Source organism: Rattus norvegicus, chromosome 13 (assembly GCF_021556685.1).
Source record: "Rattus norvegicus strain SHRSP/BbbUtx chromosome 13, alternate assembly SHRSP_T2T, whole genome shotgun sequence".
NCBI lineage: Eukaryota > Metazoa > Chordata > Mammalia > Rodentia > Muridae > Rattus > Rattus norvegicus.
In genome coordinates, this window is record NC_141546.1 from 12,188,087 (window position 1) to 12,210,290 (window position 22,204).

The window sequence follows — 22,204 nt, forward strand, 5'->3', positions numbered from 1 at the left end:
TTATATACATTTCGAGTGTTATTCCCTTTCCCGGTTTCCGGGCAAACATCCCCCTCCCCCCTCCCCTTCCTTATGGGTGTTCCCCTCCCAACCCTCCCCCCATTGCTGCCCTCCCCCCATAGACTAGTTCAGATTGGGAAAAGATCTTTACCAATCCTACAACAGATAGAGGCCTTATATCCAAAATATACAAAGAACTCAAGAAGTTAGACCGCAGGGAAACAAATAACCCTATTAAAAATGGGGTTCAGAGCTAAACAAAGAATTCACAGCTGAGGAATGCCGAATGGCTGAGAAACACCTAAAGAAATGTTCAACATCTTTAGTCATAAGGGAAATGCAAATCAAAACAACCCTGAGATTTCACCTCTCAGTCTTAGCAGGACCCAGGGCTTCCCCTTCCACTGGTGCTCTTACAAGGATATTCATTGCTACCTATGGGGTCAGAGTCCAGGGTCAGTCCATGTATAGTCTTAAGGTAGTGGCTTAGTCCCTGGAAGCTCTGGTTGCTTGGCATTGTTGTACTTCTGGGGTCTCGAGCGCCTTCAAGCTCTTCCAGTTCTTTCTCTGATTCCTTCAATAGGGGACCTATTCTCAGTTCAGTGGTTTGCTGCTGGCATTCGCCTCTGTATTTGCTGTATTCTGGCTGTGTCTCTCAGGAGTGATCTACATCCGGCTCCTGTCGGTCTGCACTTCTTTGCTTCATCCATCTTGTCTAATTGGGTGGCTGTATATGTATGGTCCACATGTGGGGCAGGCTCTGAATGGGTGTTCCTTCAGTCTCTGTTTTAATCTTTGCCTCTCCCTTCCTGCCAAGGGTATTCTTTTTCCTCATTTAAAGAAGGAGTGAAGCATTCACATTTTGATCATCCGTCTTGAGTTTCGTTTGTTCTAGGGATCTAGGGTAATTCAAGCATTTGGGCTAATAGCCACTTATCAATGAGTGCATACCATGTATGTCTTTCTGTGATTGGGTTAGCTCACTCAGGATGATATTTTCCAGTTCCAACCATTTGCCTACGAATTTCATAAACTCGTTGTTTTTGATAGCTGAGTAATATTCCATTGTGTAGATGTACCACATTTTCTGTATCCATTCCTCTGTTGAAGGGCATCTGGGTTCTTTCCATTTTCTGGCTATTATAAATAAGGCTGCGATGAACATAGTGGAGCACTTGTCTCTTTTATATGTTGAGGCATCTTTTGGGTATATGCCCAAGAGAGGTATAGCTGGATCCTCAGGCAGTTCAATGTCCAATTTTCTGAGGAACCTCCAGACTGATTTCCAGAATGGTTTTACCAGTCTGCAATCCCACCAAAAATGGAGGAGTGTTCCTCTTTCTCCACATCCTCGCCAGCATCTACTGTCACCTGAGTTTTTGATCTTAGCCAATCGCACTGGTGTGAGGTGAAATCTCAGGGTTGTTTTGATTTGCATTTCCCTTATGACTAAAGATGTTGAACATTTCTTTAGGTGTTTCTCAGCCATTCGGCATTCCTCAGCTGTGAATTCTTTGTTTAGCTCTGAACCCCATTTTTAATAGGGTTATTTGTTTCCCTGCGGTCTAACTTCTTGAGTTCTTTGTATATTTTGGATATAAGGCCTCTATCTGTTGTAGGATTGGTAAAGATCTTTTCCCAATCTGTTGGTTGCCGTTTTGTCATAACCACAGTGTCCTTTGCCTTACAGAAGCTTTGCAGTTTTATGAGATCCCATTTGTCGATTCTTCATCTTAGAGCATAAGCCATTGGTGTTTTGTTCAGGAAATTTTTTCCAGTGCCCATGTGTTCCAGATGCTTCCCTAGTTTTTCTTCTATTAGTTTGGGTGTGTCTGGTTAGATGTGGAGGTCCTTGATCCACTTGGACTTAAGCTTTGTACAGGGTGATAAGCATGGATCGATCTGCATTCTTCTACATGTTGCCCTCCAGTAGAACCAGCACCATTTGCTGAAAATGCTATCTTTTTTCCATTGGATGGTTTTGGCTCCTTTGTCAAAAATCAAGTGACCATAGGTGTGTGGGTTCATTTCTGGGTCTTCAATTCTATTCCATTGGTCTATCTGTCTGTCTCTGTACCAATACCATGCAGTTTTTATCACTATTGCTCTGTAATACTGCTTGAGTTCAGGGATAGCGATTCCCCCTGAAGTCCTTTTATTGTTGAGGATAGCTTTAGCTATCCTGGGTTTTTTGTTATTCCAGATGAATTTGCAAATTGTTCTGTCTAACTCTTTGAAGAATTGGATTGGTATTTTGATGGGGATTGCATTGAATCTGTAGATTGCTTTTGGTAAAATGGCCATTTTTACTATATTAATCCTGCCAATCCATGAGCATGGGAGAGCTTTCCATCTTCTGAGGTCTTCTTCGATTTCTTTCCTCAGTGTCTTGAAGTTCTTATTGTACAGATCTTTTACTTGCTTGGTTAAAGTCACACCGAGGTACTTTATATTATTTGGGTATATTATGAAGGGTGTCGTTTCCCTAATTTCTTTCTCGGCATGTTTCTCTTTTGTATAGAGGAAGGCAACTGATTTATTTGAGTTAATTTTATACCCAGCCACTTTGCTGAAGTTGTTTATCAGCTTTAGTAGTTCTCTGGTGGAACTTTTGGGATCACTTATATATACTATCATGTCATCTACAAATAGTGATATTTTGACCTCTTCTTTTCCGATCTGTATCCCTTTGATCTCCTTTTGTTGTCTGATTGCTCTGGCTGGAACTTCAAGAACTATATTGAATAAGTAGGGAGAGAGTGGGCAGCCTTGTCTAGTCCCTGATTTTAGTGGGATTGCTTCAAGTTTCTCTCCATTTAGTTTAATGTTAGCAACTGGTTTGCTGTATATGGCTTTTACTATGTTTAGGTATGGGCCTTGAATTCCTATTCTTTCCAGGACTTTTATCATGAAGGGGTGTTGAATTTTGTCAAATGCTTTCTCAGCATCTAATGAAATGATCATGTGGTTCTGTTCTTTCTGTTTGTTTATATAATGGATCACATTGATGGTTTTCCGTATATTAAACCATCCCTGCATGCCTGGGATGAAGCCTACTTGATCATGGTGGATGATTGTTTTGATGTGCTCTTGAATTCGGTTTGCCAGAATTTTATTGAGTAATTTTTCGTCGATATTCATAAGGGAAATTGGTCTGAAGTTCTCTTTCTTTGTTGTGTCTTTGTGTGGTTTAGGTATAAGAGTAATTGTGGCTTCGTAGAAGGAATTCGGTAGTGTTCCATCTGTTTCAATTTTGTGGAATAGTTTGGATAATATTGGTATGAGGTCTTCTATGAAGGTTTGATAGAATTCTGCACTAAACCCGTCAGGACCTGGGCTCTTTTTGGTTGGGAGACCTTTAATGACTGCTTCTATTTCCTTAGGAGTTATGGGGTTGTTTAACTGGTTTATCTGTTCCTGATTTAACTTCGATACCTGGTATCTGTCTAGGAAATTGTCCATTTCCTGAAGATTTTCAAGTTTTGTTGAATATAGGTTTTGATAGTAAGATCTGATGATTTTTTGAATTTCCTCTGAATCTGTAGTTATGTCTCCCTTTTCATTTCTGATTTTGTTAATTTGGACGCACTCTCTGTGTCCTCTCGTTAGTCTGGCTAAGGGTTGATCTATCTTGTTGATTTTCTCAAAGAACCAACTTTTGGTTCTGTTGATTCTTTCTACGGTCCTTTTTGTTTCTACTTCGTTAATTTCAGCTCTGAGTTTGATTATTTCCTGCCTTCTACTCCTCCTGGGTGTATTTGCTTCTTTTTGTTCTAGAGCTTTTAGGTGTGCTGTCAAGCTGCTGACATATGCTCTTTCCTGTTTCTTTCTGCAGGCACTCAGCGCTATGAATTTTCCTCTTAGCACAGCTTTCATTGTTCAAGTTTGGGTATGTTGTACCTTCATTTTCATTAAATTCTAAAAAGTCTTTAATTTCTTTCTTTATTTCTTCCTTGACCAGGTTATCATTGAATAGAGCATTGTTCAATTTCCACGTATATGTGGGCATTCTTCCCTTATTGTTATTGAAGACCAGTTTTAGGCCGTGGTGGTCCGATAGCACGCATGGGATTATTTCTATCTTTCTGTACCTGTTGAGGCCCGTTTTTTGACCAATTATATGGTCAATTTTGGAGAAAGTACCATGAGGAGCTGAGAAGAAGGTATATCCTTTTGCTTTAGGATAGAATGTTCTATAAATATCCGTTAAGTCCATTTGGCTCATGACTTCTCTTAGTCTGTCGACATCACTGTTTAATTTCTGTTTCCATGATCTGTTCATTGATGAGAGTGGGGTGTTGAAATCTCCCACTATTATTGTGTGAGGTGCAATGTGTGTTTTGAGCTTTAGTAAGGTTTCTTTTACGTATGTAGGTGCCCTTGTATTTGGGGCATAGATATTTAGGATTGATAGTTCATCTTGGTGGATTTTTCCTTTAATGAATATGTAGTGTCCTTCCTTATCTTTTTTGATGACTTTTAGTTGGAAATTGATTTTATTTGATATTAGAATGGCTACTCCAGCTTGCTTCTTGTGACCATTTGCTTGGAAAGTTGTTTTCCAGCCTTTCACTCTGAGGTAGTGTCTGTCTTTGTCTCTGAAGTGTGTTTCCTGTAGGCAGCAGAATGCAGGGTCCTCGTTGCGTATCCAGTTTGTTAATCTATGTCTTTTTATTGGGGAGTTGAGGCCATTGATATTGAGAGATATTAAGGAATAGTGATTATTGCTTCCCGTTATATTCATATTTGGATGTGAGGTTATGTTTGTGTGCTTTCATTTTCTTTGTTTTGTTGCCAAGACGATTAGTTTCTTGCTTCTTGTATGGTATAGCTTGCCTCCGTATGTTGGGCTTTACCATTTATTATCCTTTGTAGTGCTGGATTTGTAGAAAGATATTGTGTAAATTTGGTTTTGTCATGGAATATCTTGGTTTCTCCATCAATGTTAATTGAGAGTTTTGCTGGATACAGTAACCTTTGCTGGCATTTGTGTTCTCTTAGGGTCTGTATGACATCAGTCCAGGATCTTCTGGCCTTCATAGTTTCTGGCGAGAAGTCTGGTGTGATTCTGATAGGTCTCCCTTTATATGTTACTTGACCTTTTTCCCTTACTGCTGTTAATATTCTTTCTTTATTTTGTGCGTTTTTTTTTTTTTTTGGCAATTATGTGACGGGAGGTGTTTCTTTTCTGGTCCAATCTATTTGGAGTTCTGTAGGCTTCTTGTATGTCTATGGGTATCTCATTTTTTAGGTTAGGGAAGTTTTCTTCTATGATTTTGTTGAAGATATTTACTGGTCCTTTGAGCTGGGAGTCTTCACTCTCTTCTATACCTATTATCCTTAGGTTTGATCTTCTCATTGAGTCCTGGATTTCCTGTATGTTTTGAACCAGTAGCTTTTTCCGCTTTACATTATCTTTGTCAGTTGAGTCAATGATTTCTATGGAATCTTCTGCTCCTGAGATTCTTTCTTCCATCTCTTGTATTCTGTTGGTGAAGCTTGTATCTACAGCTCCTTGTCTCTTCTTTTGGTTTTCTATATCCAGGGTTGTTTCCATGTTTTCTTTCTTGATTGCTTCTATTTCCATTTTTAATTCCTTCAACTGTTTGATTGTGTTTTCCTGGAATTCTTTCAGGGATTTTTGCGATTCCTCTCTGTAGGCTTCTACTTGTTTATTAATGTTTTCCTGTGTTTCCCTAAGTGTGTTCATGTCTTTCTTGAAGTCCTCCAGCATCATGATCAAATATGATTTTGAAACTAGATCTTGCTTTTCTGGTGTGTTTGGATATTCCATGTTTGCTTTGGTGGGAGAATTGGGCTCCGATGATGGCATGTAGTCTTGGTTTCTGTTGCTTGGGTTCCTGCGCTTGCCTCTCGCCATCAGATTATCTCTAGTGTTACTTTGTTCTGCTATTTCTGACAGTGGCTAGACTGTCCTATAAGCCTGTGTGTCAGGAGTGCTGTAGACCTGTTTTCCTCTCTTTCAGTCAGTTATGGGGACAGAGTGTTCTGCTTTCGGGCGTGTAGTTTTTCCTCTCTACAGGTCTTCAGCTGTTCCTGTGGGCCTGTGTCTTGAGTTCACCAGGCAGCTTTCTAGCAGCAGAAAATTTGGTCTTACCTGTGGTCCTGAGGCTCAAGTTCGCTCATGGCGTGCTGCCCAGGGGCTCTCTGCAGAGGCAGCAACCAGGAAGACCTGTGCCGCCCCTTCCGGGAGCTTCAGTGCACCAGGGTTCCAGATGGTCTTTGGCTTTTTCCTCTGGCGTCCGAGATGTGTGTGCAGGGAGAAGTCTCTTCTGGTTTCCCAGGCTTGTCTGCCTCTCTGAAGGTTTAGCTCTCCCTCCCACGGGATTTGGATGCAGAGAACTGTTTATCTGGTCTGTTTCTTTCAGGTTCCGGAGGTGTCTCAGGCAGGTGTCCTGCCGCTCCTGGGCCCTCCCCCATGGGAGCCCAGAGGCCTTATACAGTTTCCTCTTGGGCCAGGGATGTGGGCAGGGGTGAGCAGTGTTGGTGGTCTCTTCTGCTCTGCAGCCTCAGGAGTGCCCACCTGACCAGGCGGTTGGGTCTCTCTCTCACCGGGTCTGGGAGCAGAGAGCTGCTGCGGGCCGGGATCCCTACTTATATACTTCTTAAAGTCCTCTATTATCATAATAAGATGTTATTTTAAATCCAAATTTCGCTTTTTAGGTCTGTTGGTGTATTCAGTACTTGCTTTAGTGGGAGTATTGGTTTCTGGCAATGCCAAGTAGTCATGGTTTCTGTTATTTAGGTTCTTGATCTTTCCTCTTGCTAATTCATTATCTCTGAAGCTAGTTGATTTTCCTGTCTCTGCCTGGGGCATTTCCATTTTATGGGTCTTTAAGCCTGTGATTTTAGGAATGAGAGCACTTCTAGGTGACAAGTTCTCTCTGGGCAGACTTTAGGTCTAGAATGCTGTGGGACAGCATTAGCTCTGGGCACAGATGAGGACCTGAAAGTTCCTGTCCCAGGCTTCTCTGCATTTCCTGTCCTCTGCGAACTCCTGCAGGTCCTTCTTTAGACTTTTAGTGGAGCAAAACTGGGGTCTCGCCTTGGGCTTAAGAATGGATGCAGCTCTCTATAGGCAAGTTTTGAGTCCAGAAGGCTGTGGGACAGCCTTAGCTCTGGGCACTGACAGATATGGAAACTCCTCGTGCTTATGCTGCACTGCTTTCCCAGCCACACCAGAATGTGCCTTTAAACTCTGTCCTTGTTAGGAGTTTTCTGCTGTGAACAGACACCATAACCAAGGCAACTCTTATGAAGACAACATTTAATTACACCTGGATTACAGGTTCAGATCTTGAGTCCATTACCATCAATGCTGGATCATGCAGCACCCAGTCAGGCATGAGATAGGATCAATAAGATTTCACTATCTTAATCAAAAGGCAAAAACAATGAGACTGACTTCCAGACACCAAGAAATGAGCATCTTAAAGTCTACTTCCACAGTGATACACTTACTCCAACAAGGCAACACTCGTAATAGTGCCCCTTACTGGGCCCAGCATATTCAAACTGCCACATTCTACTCCCTGGCATCCATAGACTTGTTCACACATTAGTCAATGGGGGCCAGAGGTAAACATAGCATTATGCAAATTACATTTAGTTCCAAAGTTCCTATAACCTATATCAGTCTCAATAACATTAAAAGCCCAAAGTTCAAAAGTCTTTTCTGAGATTCATGCAATCACTTAATTATGATCCTAAAGCAAGACAGAAAAATAGCTGGTAAACTCCAATCTCTTCATATTCATGTATACCTAATGCAAAAGTGGTCTTCAAATCTCCAACACTATTTTTTTTATTTTATTTTTTATTTTATTTTATTTTTTTTATTAACTTGAGTATTTCTTATTTACATTTCAAATGTTATTCCCTTTCCCGGTTTCCCGGCAAACATCCCCCTAACCCCTCCCCCTCCCCTTCTTTATGGATGTTCCCCTCTCCACCCTCCCCCCATTGCCGCTCTCCCCCCAACATTCTCGTTCACTGGGGGTTCATCCAACACTATTTTTAACTTTGTCAACTACAACAAACTTCTTTCTTCTGAGTGTGTTCCACTCTCTGTTAGCAGTTTTCCTCAGCAGGTATGCCAGAGCTCTAGCATTTTTATAATTTTGGCTTTTTCAAGTGAACTTCAACTTCACAGTTTCTTGTACCAATGACTGGGATCCACACATGATACTGTGCGCTCCTCTAAAAAAGTTTGTGTCAAATCTCTAGCTCTGACCTCTGTTGCATTCTGAACTCTTGTTCAATCCATTCCACCACTGCTACTATTCTTGCTGTTCATTCAATAGTATTAATATCTTTAATACACTTATGTTGTCAACTACAACTAGACCCAGTCAAGTTGACTTGATCAATGTCATTAAATAGACTCTTACCAGGCTCCCTTCATAGTGCTAAGCCTCAACATCTTTGCATGGCACCTTCAGTCCTGGGCAGTTAATTACAACTGAGGATGCACTTTTACCAATGACCTTTCCTGGCCTTTCATAGGGAAAAGTCTCAGCTGTTCTCCATGGCCCTTTTGTACCTTCAAAACAAGCACCACCTGGTGTAGGGAGTGGCACATATATATAAAAGATGGCGCTGACATCTGGTGGTTGTTTGTGGTTAACACCCACAAACCACATGTCCTGTTATTTCTCTGGCAGCTATTCAGGCTGGAGTGATATTCATGCTAATGAGGTATTTCATGCTCCACCAATCCCTAGAGGACAAGTATATAGCCGTAGCCTGTTTTGTATATAAGGCTGGTGCCTTTGTTCCTCGGGGTCCCCGTATCAACAATGAGGTGTTCCTGCAATAAAGCCTGTTGAGAAAAATCCAAAGGTGTTGTGTCTTCCTTGCTGGATGAGGTGGGCGTTGCAACCTGGAAGATTCTTACACATTACCAAGTATAGCTATAGCACAGGTACAACCTTGGCTATCTCTAGGAAATTTCTTTTTGCTCTTAGAAATCACTTTTCATATTTGACATCAATTATGCTAATCTCTTTTTAAAGACAGTTAATTTCTTATTCCAGTTAACTAGCATCAATTGTCCCAAAGTCTCTTCTATTTTTTGACTCTAAATCCAATAACATGTGGCAAAAACTGCTGTGTTCTGCTGCTTTCTGGAGCTAGATCATAGTCCCCTTGTGCTATTACATTATCACCAGCATTCTATTTTTCTAATCCTTTATTTTCTAAGCTTGGCTGTCTTAGAACTTGCTCTATAGATTGATGTTGAACTCAGACGTTTTCTTGGTTATGTCTCCTGAATGCTGAGATCAAAGTCATATGCCACCATGCCTAGATTTAAGCTTTGCACTACTTGATACTTGCTCCTTACCAGGGAGGCCTTGAACTCAATATCTGCTACCTTCTGCCTCCTAGGAGATGAGTTTTTTAAAGACATTTCATTTAGGACTGAGTGTTCCAAAGTCTCTTATACTGAACATCCATTTGTGAGTCTCTGTTAATTATTTAAGACGTAGGGGGAACACAATAAAAACAGTTAAAGATCTCACATAGTATAGCATAGTATTTTGGTGCAAAATCAAGAAAATTCAATAAAGAAAGAATTATTTGAAACTAGGGATAATAGCTAAGTTTACTAAATTCATAAATTTTTCATATGTTCAGAGATTTGACCTACACTGTATTTTTCCTATTAGGTTCTACATATTTTATTAGCATAGTTTAAGGTGCAGTATTTAATTTATTAATGCTTATCTAGTTCCCCTTTGCCTTATTCTTTCATGAAAGGCATCATGGTACTTCAGTCTGACATTAAAACACTTATAAAGTGAGGCTTGGCAACTGGTCTCAAGAAGCTGAGAAATGGAAGTATGGGTACCATCGGCCAGTGCTGTTATGCTTACTTATTATGTAAGAGAGCCTCAGTTCAATTCTGTATCCTACACAGAAGCCCACAAAATAAACAGAAAATAAATAAGTCAACAATATTATCAAATAGTGTTCTAATAAAATTCAAGTATAGTCAAAATAAAATTCTAATATTTTACAATATGAAGAAAACTAAAAAGAAATGGCTGGGGAAATGTGTGACAACTACTCAGTACAGAGTGAATCCATCAGTCTTTAGTACAGTTAACTATATGTTCTACTCCAACTTCTACTTTTTAGTTTTAGTTTTCTGATAAAAGACCATAGTTCTCAGCTTCTGTTACCATCAGATGCAGCAGCCCTCTAAAGAAGGGAGTACTGGAGGGAGGTTGGTATACATGTGATAGTCATGTCTGCCCTTATAAGAGGCCAAATCCCATCTTCTTGTAGGCATTTTGTTCATTCACACAGGCAAGGGACAGAATATAACTTGCTGTGAATAACTGTAGTCTGACCTAAGGACAGACTGAGACTGTCTTTCTGTCTGCTCTCCCTCTACAGCTGCTTTAAGTAATCTAATGGTTATCTCTGCAAAGCACTCTTGTTTCTGAAAGTAGTTTTGTTTAGCATTTATCCTCAGGTTCATCAAGTTTGATCACTCTACTGTTTTTTAGTAATAACTATGATCATCATACCATATCATATTGAAATAAAGATATCTACATTTTAATCTTAGTAGATTTGCCTAGTATAGTTCATCTCTATAGAAGTCAAGCACTCAGTTAATCTATTTGGAATTATGGGTGGTACAGTAAGCAATAGATTAAGATGTAGTATTCAGAAACATAATGGTAGCTCTAATTAAACCTAAGTTATTGACAATCATTCCTAAAATCACTTATTCTCCTAGAAGTATTAGATATATTTCTGCCTGGCCTGAATATATGTAGAAGAACATAATTGAAAATAGAATAGATCAAAGTGTCTCCATCAAATAGATGTGTGGGAGAAACAATGAGGAGATAATCTAATGGGTATAAGTGCTTGCTATGGCCTGAATTCAAATATCTTTTACAAATGTCAACAGCCAATGTCAGATATGAATGAGTCCATAACTTCAGAACCATGAAAAACAAAGATTGAATCACAGGGGACTCATGGCTCCTAGCCTAGCTCTGGATTCAGTGATAGACCCTGCCTCAAAAAAATGAAATGGAATGTAATAGAACAGGAACTCTGACATCGTCTTCTAGTTTTTATGAATAAACCATATTAATATACCACACTCGGGTATACATATTTGGACATGTGTGTTGTATATGCATATATGTGTACACATGCACACACACACATACATACACACATGAAAAAACATTCAGATATTGATGGCTGTTAAGAGGTTCTATCTAATTCTGACATATCTATACATATCAATTTATTTGAATTTTATGTTAATGCAATGAGCTACAATAGTCTAGTGTATTATAAAATCCCACTAAAGTTTGTGCTCTGATACTTAACATCCTTTGCCTGCTCAGGTTAAAAAGGGTGTATGATGGAAAACACTCTCTTTTCATGACTTCCACATAACTTTCTCAAATGTTGTCTCTTCTAAATTATGGGCTTTTAGGGTGAATACCAAGGATCCTGGCCAATCCTGCTAGAGAATGGAAGAGGCAACCTCCTTCCTGTGCTTTGCAAATAGTTTTGGTGCAGGTTCTTTCTCATTTTTAAGCTATTTAACATACCTTTGGACAAAAGTAAAGGTCTCAAATCAAAAATCCATATTCACCTTTTGAAAGTCAGTAGTGACAATGTCATACAACTTCTTTAGGATTTTCTTGCTTCTGCTTTGAGCTTTTCTTTGCTAGCAGAGCTTTTAATTTTTGACCTTTTGTGTAGGTCTGCAGCATTTCATCTCCTTTTTTCTATTACTAAGTGTTGACCAGTTATACTCTCACTTACATTGTCCTTAAAAGGCTTACATTTCTTCATGGTTTCTGATTAGCTGTTCAGTTTCTAATCCTAATTCTGTTTCTAAACTACAGAACTTGGAAAAGAGAATTCAATCATAATCCACAAAATTCGAATTTAAACAAACTGGCACTCTTGGAGCTGTGAGAAGGGACTACTTGGATTGTTGTCACTCTAGTCTATGTCTTCCACCCATATGGTTTTGGCAGAATTATTATCTTAATTCAGGCCTCTTACTCATGTAAAGTATTCATGAATAAAACTCACTGCTTGGACATGTCAATGTCATTGTAAAAGTTAGAATGAGAAATGACACTTGCCAAACTTTGTTGTTCAGTTATAGGCATATTTGTGAAGGTTGAGGTGGTGGAGTCTTGCTATAGAAAGTGCATCACTGGTGGTGAGCTTTGAGATTTAAAGACAGTCCTTTACACTTTTCTATTTATTGTATGTGTTTGTGGTTCAAAATATGAGCTCTCATATTTTTGGTGCTGCTTCCATGCCTATCATTTGCTGCCATGTCTCCTTGCCATGACAAACTCTTTTTCTTCAGAAACTGTAAGCCAAATTAAACACCTTATTCTATATGTTGCTATTAGTGATGTTATTTTATTATAGCAAGAGAAAAATAATGCATCCATCTGCCTGTTCTAAAGAAAGAAAGCTGCCTTTCTCCACAGTATTGGCTTCTATAAAAATCATTCATTTTATTCTACTATTCCTTTGAAATAATCATGCCAAACAATTAGACTTGCCAAAAAGTTTTAAACATTGTTTCAAGTGACAAAATGAGACAAGCAAGTCTTTATTTTCACAACAATGCAGCCATGTGTGCTTTATGTTATGAAGAATATGTTTCCTCACAACCTCCTTGGATTTTTATTTTTATGGCAATACCGTGAGGTAATCAAGAAGGCAAATTATCTAACCAAGTTGATGCTAGCTGCTGCTCCAATAACTACAGCATCATTAGATACTTTTCTCTACTTTGGGAATAATTTTGATTTCATGTGACTCCTAAACTTCTAACGAAACTAGCTGCTTGTATTTGTCTCCATTTTTAAGCTGTGTCTTTTCATAATTTTACTTCATAAAGTAAAAGAGCACATGTTTACATTATCTTCACTTCCATTGCTTAGAAAGATCAGATCAAATAAATGTAGTTGTTTTTTAATTGAGACAGAAAAACTCCAGTTACAAGTGAAACCAAGCCAATTGTTTGTATTATAAACAAACAATTTTCTTTTTCTTTTTCTCTATTTCTCCTTTTCTCTCGTTTTCTTTCATTCTTTCTCATTTCTTTTATTCTCCATCTCTGTCACTCTGTCTCTGTCTCTGTCTCTCTCTCTCCAGCTCTCTCTCTCTCTCTCTCTCTCTCTCTCTCTCTCTCTCTCTCTCTCTGTGTGTGTGTGTGTGTGTGTGTGTGTATCCCTCTTTCTGTCTCTTGAGAGGTTATCATTATATAACCCAGAATGTTTTCAAACTTACAGAGATCTGCCTGCATCTATATTTAAAGTGCTGCAAATAAAGCACAAGTTAAAGCACATGCTAGTGAAGATGTGGAACAAGGGGAACACTGATTTACTCTTTGTAGGCATGTAAATGTGTATAGGCACTGTGGAAATAAATATGGAAGTTTCTCAGGAAACTTAGAATTGTTCGCTCTCAAGACCCAGATAAACTAGTCTTGGACATATAGCCAGAGGATTCTCCATCCTATCTTAATGACACTTGCTCACCTATGTTAATAGCAGATTCATTTATAATAGTTAGAAACTGGACACAGCATATATATATATATATATATATATATATATATATATATGTACATATATATATATGTATATATATATATGTGTGTGTGTATATATATATATATATCAACTGAACTATGGACTTCTAAATAAGTGGTATATTTATATAATGGGGTATTGCTAAGCTATTAAAAACAGTGGCATAATTAAATTACCATGCATATGGATGGATGTAGTATGAGGTACCTCAGAACCAGGAAGACAAAAATGGTTTCAACTTCATTATAAGTGTATAATAGCTATGAAAAATAAGATAATCATGCTGTAGTCCACAGTCAGAGAGAGACGAGGAGGGCTTAAAGGAGATCAAAAGAATCTCAATGGGAAGGGAAAATAAAAGACGTTCCTATTGGACTGGGAGTAGGTGGGATTGAAAACAGAAGGGATCAATGTTTGTAGGAAGAGAAAATATTAGGAGAAATTACTAGAATTGGGTCCATTTGGGAGATAGAAAAGGACACTTCCCTTGGGAGTTTACACTCCCACTGGAAACTCTATGGATGTATGACAGAAACCACAGCAAAGACTGATAGTAGTAATGGTGACACATGGCATGAACTGGCTATCTTTTTTAACCAGGTGATGCCTAAAGTGGAGGGATTATTTGGACACCAACCAAGCTGCAAAACTTCCAAACTACAGTTTGTCCTGCCTGCAGAGTGTCCTGGAACTGGAGCCCATTCTAGTTATCATCAAAGTATGTAGTGAGACTACATCAAACAAATGATGTGAGAAGATGCAGAGTCCTAAGCGAAACATAAGACAAAGATAGTAAAGTCCTATGAATAAAAGGTATGAAACTTCTGTGGTATCTGAAAGGTCAAGGGATGCCACCAAAACATGACCCACATGATCAAATGATAAGAACTCATGTGGGCTTGCAGAGAGAGATTAATGAGTCTGTTGGGTCTAGCCTATGTCCTCTGCATCAATGTTATGGTTATGTAGCTTGGTGTTTTAATGGGATTCCAAACAGTGGGCATGAGTATTGTTTCTTACTCTTTTCCTGCCTGTGGAACACTACTCTTCTTATTTCTTTGCTTTGTCCAGCCTTGATGTGGTAGTGTGTGTCAGATTTTATTGTAGTTTGTTATGCTGTGTTTGATGTCTCTAGGAGGGGTACTCTTTTCTAAGGAGAGATGGACATGGTTCAGGTGTTGAGGAGAAAGAAGTTTGGGGTGAAAGACTTGGGAGAGGAGAAAGAGGGAAAATTGCTGTTAGAGTATAATGTATGAGTAAATAATTATAATAAAAAGATTATGTTTGTGTTTCACTTCCTGGTTAACATCATGGGTATTAACTAATTTCCCTTTATGAACACCGTTTTCACATCACTTTATTGTCCTGATTTTCATGTTCCCTTAATATATAGTATCTTAAACAGTCTCTAACCTTCTCTAAATATTTTAATGTCAGAAAAAACTACTACACAACTGAGATAGATCCCACCCTCTTGGACTTTGGATATCACCTCTCTTTTTCATTGCTTACCCAAGAGACAGACAGCCTTTTTTATTTTAAATTATCAAATAAAAAGGTAGAGGTATAAGGGCTTTGCTGAGGCCCTCCAACTAAAAGCTACAGTGTTTGAGTAAAAGAATAGAAGTTGAGTCCTATTTTTATCTCTGGATAGACCCAACATTCCAAGATATTAAAACTATTGAATAAAGTCAACTATTTCAAGACACTAATCATTTCAAGATACTAAAACCATTGCATAGGTTAATTCCTTTAAATAGTTAACCAATCAAGATCTGTCAATTACAAGACAGGAACTATGTTCTCCTCACCCTATGATATCTAATTATTCCAAAGATATGCTGAAGAGGTTAAGCAGTAACTATCCACCTAATATAATAAAGTGACTTTGTTGCCACAAGCCTCTCCTACCTGCAGACTAGAAACTCCTTGTAAAACTTACCCCAAGGATAGCTGAGCTTGACATAAATTGGCCAAACATTTTAATGTCTGATGTCAGAAAAATATAATTTGACTTTGTGGTATCCTTCCCATTATTTTTCTTCTTAAACTAATAAAATTGTCCTATTGAGTCCAATTAGTTTTATTTAAAAAATAGTAAAAAACCAAAAATTGACCTTCTTGTTTCCTGCTAACACCTCTGCTAAGTATCAGCCTTTTTTTTCTGTCTCATTTGCTTTCCTATCACAATGCAGCCACTGTTGTACACATTTACTTCCATATCTCAGAGGTAATTCATGTCATTTTTTTTCTTTTCTTTTATTGGATATTTTCTTTATTTACATTTGAAATATCATTCCCTTTCTCTGTTTGCCCCATTCCTGCTCTCCCTGCTTCTATGAAGGTGCTCTCCCACCCGCTCATCTACCCCATTCTGTCTCCCAACTCTGGCATTCCCCTACCTAGGGGCATTAAGCCTGCATAGGACCAAGGGCCTCTCAACCAATTGATGCCTGAAAATGTCATCATCTTCTACGTATGTGGCTAATGTTGCAACTCTGCAATTACATTTTAAGCTATGTTCAGTTCTGTGCAATTCAGAGAATCATCACCCCAACTCTTGCCTTATGCTTGATTTCAGAGACTGTTTCCTTCTCTCAAGTACAACTTTTTTTTTAGCAGAGCATTTGATTATTCGCCATCATATATCTTGGAGACACTATTAAAATAACAACCTCATTCTTTATAGCACCTGCCATCTGCCAACTGCCATTAAGCAGTATTTTCTTATACCTAGTTGTTGTATCTTATTTGATCCTTCATATAATATCAAAGTCCATGTGAAAGGGCTGACCACTGTTCAGTTTGTAAACAAATAGGAAAAAGAATAAATGGTTCTCACAGATAATGTAATCTACAAGTCTAGACAATGCAGATGGGAGATCCTTTAATGGAAAAATCAGGGACTACATGTGTTCAGTACCATTTTCTGTATTACAGAATATTTATTTAGCATGAAATGCTAAAAACCATCCTTGGCTTGGAGAGGGGTTTCAGAGAAGGTGTTTCTGGGAGCATCGGAATCAAACTAATATAACCATAGTTTCAGTTTTGAATGCATATGTTTACTAACAATATAACAAGTATAATTAAACTGGCACTTACCACAGTTACTAACTAGCAAATAGATATAAGCCTCAGTAACAACAAAACCTCATCAAGACAGGAACTTACAGCCACCAAACCCAGACATTATTGCTTATGACAAGAAGTGCTTGCTGACAGGAGCCTGATATAACTGTCTCCTGAGATAGTCTGCCAGAGCTTGACCAATACAGATGTGGATGCGGGCACCAAACCATCAGACTGAGCATGACAACCCCAATGGAAGAGATAGGGGAAGGACTGAAGGAACTGAGGGGGTTCACAACCCCCTAGGAAGAACAACAATATTATGCAACTTGCCAGACCAGAGCTCCCAGGGACTAAATCACCAACCAAATACACATTGCTCCAGCTTCATATGTAGCAAAGGATGTCCTTATCTGACATCAATGGGAGACGCTTGATCCTGTGAAGGTTCGATGTTCCAGCTTTGTAGAATGCTCAGGCAGTGAGGAGGGAGTGGTGAGTTTGGGAGAGCACCCTCTTAGAAGCAGATGGAAGGGACATGGTACAGGGGGTTTGTGGAGGGGAAACTCAGCTTCTCTAGGCATTTCTGCTCAATGTTGTAAGCTCCTCTCTTTTTTTTTTTGAACTTTTATTGGTTATTCTATTTATTTACATTTCAAATGTTATCCCCCTATCTCCTAGTTGTTCTCAATGGTGTAGTGTTTTCAATGCCTATAGCTGATACTTATTCTCCTTTTCCCACATTACAGTGGCAAGGGGACAGCCTGCCCCAGTTAAAAATTTTGGAAAACACTTGAAATAAGCATGCGTAGAATTAAGTACAGGACGGTGTCATCATCCCTAGGGTTCATTTTTAGGAAAGAAAAATACATATGACAATTTGTCAATATGTTACCATATTGTACAATGTGTCAATATGTGAGTCTATCACAGGTGGTTTCCTAGAGATACAAAGTACTTCTGGCAGACCAATATTCAACTGTCCCCACTTTAATATTTTCTTCACATACTTGGTCTGCAAAGGTCTTCCATGAGCATTAACAACCTTTGACAATTCACTTCGTCTCCTGTTAATCTCATAATGAGGTGTTCTCATACAAACATTAGTGAGAGGAGCCATTAGGAAAACATTTACACGATAGCAGACATGTTTTATTTGAATTAACCATAGCAGATTGAAGAGCTAGCTGTTCTTCTAGACATTTCCACCTTGTGATTCATTAAGAGACGTTCATATTTCTTTATTTCAAATGATGAACTGAATCTTAGATTGGGAAGCCCTCCTATTATATATTGCTAATGATAAAAAAGCTGCAAGTTGATTCAAAGCATTTGTGATTCAAAGACTTCACTAGTATTAGCAAGTTGTTTTGCTCAGGCTAGAAATATTTATCTGCAAACGGAAAAGAAAATTTACCTCTCATGGCTTTAACATGGAAATAATAGTTGAGACATGCCACTCTACAACACATATGAACAACTGATTGCTCATTTATTCTAATTGTGTTTGTATGTGGAGGTGTGTCTCTGTGCGCATGTGTATGTGCAGGAGGGATGAGGGGGTGTGGATGTACGCTAGAATTCAACCTTTTGTGTCATAAGGTGGGGTCTCTCACTGGCCTAAACATTCTGACTAGCTAAATATAGGGATCTTCTTGTCTTCTTGTCTCCTTGTCTATGACTTCCTAGCAGTGGGATTACAAGGCATGGCACTCTGCCTTTTTAAAAAAAATATTTATTTATTTATTTTTATATTTTTAAATTACTTTTATTTATTTACTTTTTTTTTACGTTTAACAGAGATTGAACTCTGCCACTCTGACAGGCCTTGTTTGTTTGTTTTGTATTTTCTTGTATTTATTTTTAATATTTAACAAGGATTGAACAAAGTTCCTCATGTTTTCATAGCAGGTAATTTATGGGCTCAGTCACATCCCCAGACTCATTTTAGAACTCTTTGCCTGATGTGTTTATGCCAAAATGTATGAAAATAGGTTGATTATTTTAACTGTTCAGTTTATAGATATATTGCTCTACAGACACCTCCTGCCTCCACAATGTTTTTTTTTTCTTCTCTTCAAACTTAGCCTCACATAGAAAATACTCTCCATTCTCCTTTCTATGCAGCCTCAAGAAATTCCTTTTGTATTCTCACTCTTTGACTTTGACTATTTGAACTATCTCATACAAGTAGAACCAGTTGGCCTTAAAAAAAATACAACCATGCAAACATGAGCCCTGAAAGAAATGCACAAGCTGTTAGATTCTCTAATCCAAAGGGTGAGCAAGGAAGGGTGCTGTGCTTCCTTATAAGTAGAGATGCTTGTCAACTTTCTGTAAAAACTGTTTCCACTCTCCTCTTGTGAAAGATAGATAGAACCTCAGAAAGGTTTGAACTGTCAAAGGCCCCTTTGAGTAAAGAAAGTTCCTCGGAAACCACAGCGAAGATGCATTTATCTTTTAAACAGGATTTGTGACAGTCAGGCTGGCCTTGAACTTACTACGTAAATAAACGTGACCTTCAACTTCTGATCCTCCACTCCCTACCTCTTGAGGACTGAAATTACAAGTGCATAATACCTTATCCATTTTTAAAATGTGATGGAAATCTAACCCACTGCTTTGGACAGTATATGGTAAGCAAAGTCTCTTTTTCGGTAGTTTGGTAAAAGTCTGTTCATTCTGGCACCCTCCCCTTTGACTGCTAGTATCAAGAATTGTGAAAGAATACAGAAAAGAACAGTAACAACAAAACTTATGTGACTCATAAACCAGTCAGAAAAAGGAAAGACAAAAACAAACAAACAAACAAAGCAAGGCCAGTCCCAGTCATCCTATGTGAAAATATGAGCATATTGATTAATAGTTATATACATTATGATTCATAACTTTAGAAAAATTACAGTTTGCAGTAGCAATGAAATAGTTTTCTTGTTGAGTTCACCACAAGATAAGAAACTGTATTAAATGTTTACAGCATTAAAAAGGTTGAGAACCACCCGATTAAAGTCATTCTTTCAGGCAGTACAAGACAGACTTTTGATCCCTCACCCAACCAGCTAGGCAAGCTCCAGGCTAGTAAGAGAACTTGTCCCAAAGGTATCAAGGTGCATGGTTCCTTAAGAATAACACCTGGCCTTTACATGTACAGAGAAGCATGTGAACATGCATACAACTTTTTTTCTACTTTATTCTGCAAATGCAGACCAACAGGTAAAGAGGGATTCTGTCCACTGGTATATCTCATTTTTTAGTTGACCATGATTAAGATCCTCAAGATACAAGAAAGAAACAAATGTTTTTACTAGTGCAGGAAGATTATTTTTAAACCCTTTGGCTGACAAGGAAATATACCACAATACAAGAAGTGATGTGTTTTTTTAACTTACTCTCAGCCACCTACAAGGTTTGAAATCTGAAGACTAGCCTCCTTTGCCAAAGTCTTGAGATGAAGTTAATTGATACTGAAATCTACTGCAAGTATTTCTTTTTTACGATAATTTTTTCTTATTATTTATAATCGAGTGATGTTTAAGAAGCAGGTTATCTCAAATAGTCTAACAATGATATGCAAATTACATTTCTTCACTATTACTAGGTTGAACTATAACAGCTACAACCAGAGTGCAGATGATGGTTCCAACACTTACAGTCACTCGTCAGGGGTGTCTTACAAATGCATCCAAATTTCTCAGGCACAAATTACCTGCTTTCTACAAATTATAAAATAACAATGGGCTGCAGATGTAACTTATTGTGAACATTCTTCAAATGCAAGAGTTAAATAGAGTGGTGCCTGCCTGTAATGCATTCTGGGAAGGCAGGAACAGAGATAAGCACATGTCTGGGGCTCACTGGACAATTAATCTCCTAAAGTTGAAGATCTCCAGGTTCAGGTTAAGTAAGAGAATGTGTCCAAATAATAATAATAATAATGATAATAATAATAATAATAATGAGAAATTGATATCCAGATGCCTCTGTGAGTGCATGGAGGACACACACCCACATACACATAGATGTTAGATAGATAGATAGATAGATAGATAGATAGATAGATAGATAGATAGATAGATGATAGATAAATATACAGATATATAGATAGATGGATAAATAGAAACTATCAAGTAGTCTTGTGGAGGATCTCAGTGAGTGTATATTTAACTTAGTGGTCTACAGGAATTATATAATTTGGACTTTGGATATCTAAGAAGATTAGGGTTATTTTTCAATTTTATTGGCAAAACTGAGGAATTTCTGTGCTTGATTGATTCTTAGTCACAAAACTTGGTGTTAGGATATTAAGAGACTGCATAAAAGGGATGGGTTTGTCTGGCACTTGTACCCATGAAACTCATAAAATCTGTGATTCTGAGCTGAGATTCATGAAGCTCCATAGCTCTTGTATCCTTCAGCTGACTTACAAACTTTTTCTTTGCCACATTCTTTATTATGGCTCTAATAAGGATCCTAAGTATATATTATAATAAATTTCTTGTAGCCAATTTCCCTCAAATAATACCCTCTATTATTTTCCTCACTACAAATACAACAATTTTTTCCTATCCACTTTTAGTGTAAATCAAGTCTTTGGTCTTATTCTCAATCACATTGTCCTGCACTGCATTAGCAAATGTAACCGATTACTATTGGACTATGGGCCTGTATATTGAAGGGTTTTCACAGAGATCTCTGGCCTGGTCAGGTATGAGGGTTCAGGTGAAGGAGAGAGACCTTGAGCCAGAAAGGTGAACTGCCTCTGCTGCCTCCACTACTTCTGTTGCTCCACCTCTGTCTCTGCCACTGCCATTGCCACTGCCACTTCAGTTGCTCCAGGATGTCTGAACAGGTTGAACGAGAAGGAGGTTGACTAGATAGCTAGGGGTACAGTGGAGCTTCTGGCAGCAATTTCAGGAGAGCAAATGTCTTTCCCAAGGTGCAGTGTTATAGTTCTTATGACAGAAGCTCTGGGACAATGGAGTAATTCTTACATACCTTTATTCCTTCCAGATAGGATTCTTATATACAGTTTACTTGCAAATGAAGGTCTTATAGTAGGTAATTCCTATTGGCTTGGTCTGAGAACTTGGTGTTAATTTATCTACATATGGGAGAGCTTAGGATGCTGCTCCTACATGACTGATGGTCACAAACCTCTCTAAAGGGGACAGTATCTGTGTGACAGGGTCTTGGTTTCCTCAGAGTTTAGTGAAATGCCTACCATCCCTTAGGGTCACCAATGTTTCAAACCTCAGCTCAACCAATAACCAGAACACTTCTGCAGTCCACTACCCTACACTGGACTCAGCTACACTTGGAATTTCCCCATCTCATGTTGTCCCAATGCTTCATTCTGAAAAATATTAGGTCCTTTTTATTAACTTCTTCCCTCTTGTTCTCTGTAATCCCTTTTGTACTAAGCAGATTAAGAATTTCCTAAATGTCCTGTCTGACAGAGTTCACTCCATTGTAGGGAGTCTGCTTATTTCTTTGTTTGTTGATTG